General features: G+C 35.0%; 1 protein-coding gene across 2 annotated transcripts in view; it reads right to left on the bottom strand.

The window, feature by feature from the left end:
- The window catches only part of LOC115245823, a 28,447-nt gene extending 25,718 nt beyond the window's left edge, over positions 1 to 2,729 (bottom strand). For both annotated transcript variants that reach the window (XM_029824309.1, XM_029824310.1), the window contains exon 1: positions 1,893 to 2,729. The gene's annotated coding sequence lies outside the window, so the exon portion shown is untranslated. The remainder of the gene's footprint in view (positions 1 to 1,892) is intronic.
- Between the last annotated feature and the right edge of the window lie 778 nt (positions 2,730 to 3,507).

Raw genomic sequence — 3,507 nt, 5'->3', positions numbered from 1 at the left:
TACTTTGTAATTAAATAATGTAAAATAATTAAAAGCAATTCATAAGATAAAATTAATTAATTTCAATTGGTTTGTTATTATAACATAGTTTGGCATTGCTTGTAATTATACTATCTATTCATTAGTGTTTCATTAATCAAGATTTTTTAATTTAATACGTTGCAGTCTTTGTTGACGGAAAATGAGCTCGATGTCCACCGCATTTGATATCTTTCGAATAAAGTTTTCACGACGATCGGGAGTAATTCTATTTCTAACATGGACGATTTTACTCGCATGTAAAATAACATGGTTAATTGTCATATTGCGGTTTCTAATTAGCATATATAATGGAGTGCAAAGTATGATTGTAAATAAGTAATCGTCTAAATATAATACCAGCTTTAAGGAAATCCGTGTTTAAATGCATTTCCTTGAACTTTCCATGGCTAAGTGCGAAACGCCAATTAACTAGGCTGATTCATCAAATTATAAATATTTCACGAACGAGAGCAGAATATATTAGCTTGCATAAGTATCGTGAAATTTCTTAAGAACAGACCGATATATTTAATATCAAAGATTCGATTAATGATTCTCGATTTCTTTGCGTATCTCGAGCGATTGTAATTCAAATATATATATATACATATATCGTCCAAATCTTTAAAATAATTTGATTGATAATATTCACACACACACACACACACACACACACACATAAATTATATTTAAACTTTTTAATTAGATTAAATTGACACAGAGATCGTACAAGTAAAATATTATACATCATAAGCATTGAATAATACATTGTAGAGAATAAACAATTATCTACAAATATATATTGACTACTTCTTTGTCAATATATATTTTAAAATCAATAATTAAAATATAAAATAAAAGAATGAAAAGAGAAGGCAATAAATTAACATATTTCCGTTATTATATAATCTGTGTTTTTGTATAAGAAAATTAAAAAAAAAAAAAAAAAATGATAAAAACATATGTATTTAATAAGTATTAGCATTTTCTTTCTTTGTGAGAGCAATAGAGTTCCGACGGGACATACGCACTTTCTGATTCATCCTACTGTATTCACTGACAATCGTTTGTGCCACGCGCATACATCTCGATCGCTCACGCATCTCTATTAACGTAATACTGTCACCGGCTGTCACCATTATCGCACGCGCGAATACCGTACATTAAACTTCTTCCGTCCGTGCGCTTTTCTCTCATTCCATTTAATACGACAATATCTTCTACACACCGCAAGCGCGTAGTTTTGCGATTCACGCATGTTAGCAACAATATTTATGACATTATTACCCTTTGTAGCGTCATTAATTCATTGCCATAATCAACATCTTTTAATCCGTCGAAACATTATCTAGAAGATGTTTTTTTACTTCTAGCATATGTATTATATACGCGATAGTTACGGTGCATTTACATCTCAAAATCATTAATTAACTAATCATAAGAACTATCTCTTATCAAGATTATTAATTGATTAATTGTTATGACATCTTTTTAAATACTATTAAGATTTTTAAAGACTTGCTCTTATCCCCCAAAACGTCATCTATAAAATTATTACATATATATAAAATACTTTTTCTTAGATATCTCTTAAAATACATTCTTTATACTTCGTTTTAAGCTCATAAATTAACTAATTATTTTAACAATTTATGATTCTACTACTTTTCTCTGGAAACATTCTTGCTGTCTAATACCGGCTATAAAAATCCTATAAAATTTCTTCGCATTCCTCAGTTTTTCTCAATATTATTTTTTTACTTTATTTCAAAATCATTATTCAATGAATCACCAACACAATCTTTATTCAATTAAAAACCGACAATATCCGAGTAAAACACTGTATTTCTAATGTTTTCATCATTACTCACTGTATTTCTCTTATTCTGGAAGATATCACTCTTTTTCTCTCTCGATCAATTAAATATAATATTCTCTCTATTAAGTGATGAATATTGATATTTGCAAAACAGCACCGGGAATCGTAGCACTGAATTTTTCGCAATTCATATAACAAAACGCGGATTTCAGGCAATGCAAATGTTGATCCTTTAATCCCGCTGATCTTCGAGTATTCAAATTATTCATTAATAAGTACAGGCATCTATATATAAAGCACGAGGCACGACTCCAAGATTCATTAAATCTTAGACGAAAAGGAACGCGTTGCTTCCGCCGATCGATCCCGTCAGAAGTAGTCAAATTTCTCACTGTCGAATACACGTATTCACGCAATATCTTCGGAAGTATTTATATATTATGATTATAGGCAGAACGCGTTGTGGATCACGGGTCTCGCTCTTTTTTTTTTTTCCTATTTCTACCCGAAATTTGGTTATATTTTTTTTTTCTGATTTATCAGTTTTATGCCGAGAGTACCGGGTATTCTCGCGGGGTATCCGCCGCGCGCGCGGAATGTCGCGTGCTTGTGGAATGGTGCGCCGACTGCAACTGTAGGCGGCGGGACGCCACGGTCTCGATGATGGTCATCGCCGTTCACAAGTGGGGGTCCAATGTTACCGGGGGTACGTGTATGCCGTGGGAGCCCAAGGGGGGCCCCTACCTGTCTACCTACCTGTGCCGACGGGGGCCCTACTGAGACTCGTCACCCGTGACTCCACCTCCCACCTGACGGCCCCCACGACGGATAACCTGCGCCGAAGGGGATAGCTCCTCGCGAAAGACGAGCCGCGATAAGGTGTATCCGCCCGGCGAGGAATTCCTAAGCGAAGCCGCGCGCGGGAATCGCTGTCGGCGCCCGCACCGCGCTTCTCTCTCTCTCTCTCTCTCTCTCTCTTTAACCCGTTAAACGATTTTTATGAGACGCTAGTAGGTCTTCGGGATAGCTTTAATGTATAGCTTTAATGCGTTATTGGCGATAAAAAGATGTTTCATGGAGCAATGTTTTTCAAAAAAGGTGTCAGGCAGCCAATAAAGATAAGGTAGCATACTGTCTAGCGATAAATACAAAAATAAATGGATGAACACTCTATTGCATGTTCTTTAAAAATATAAAATAAAATATTCGAGAAAAGAATAGACAGAGAGATAATTTATTATATAAATAATTAGTATAAATATAAAAAATAAATACACATTATTGTCTATCCCCCGCGGGGATGAACATCATCGTCACAGAAAGCAATACGATTTCGCAATACGCTATCCGTTTTGATCGAGAGATACATACGCGTCTGACGCATCCTGTTATGCGCGATATTTTTTTTTCACAGCCTTTGGCATGATCGAAGGCAAGATCCGATCTATGTACACGTTACTCGTTTCCGGATGCGTGCTTCAGACTATTAGAAGAAGCTGAAGTATCTCTTCCTCTCTTGAAGCTTATGGAAAAATCATCTCACGAATCTCAATATTTCGATTAATCTCGAACATTTATCAACACATCTCAAGTAGGAATATATGAGTTTATAAAAAGTATTACCAGATATAATGTCACAAGCGCTGCTTTCTCTCTCTCTCTCTCTC

The sequence above is a fragment of the Formica exsecta genome, unplaced genomic scaffold (assembly GCF_003651465.1).
Source record: "Formica exsecta isolate Colony F162 unplaced genomic scaffold, ASM365146v1 scaffold1327, whole genome shotgun sequence".
Taxonomy (NCBI): Eukaryota; Metazoa; Arthropoda; class Insecta; order Hymenoptera; family Formicidae; genus Formica; species Formica exsecta.
Note: the sequence above shows the minus strand (reverse complement) of the source record. Positions and strands in the feature narration are given on the sequence as shown.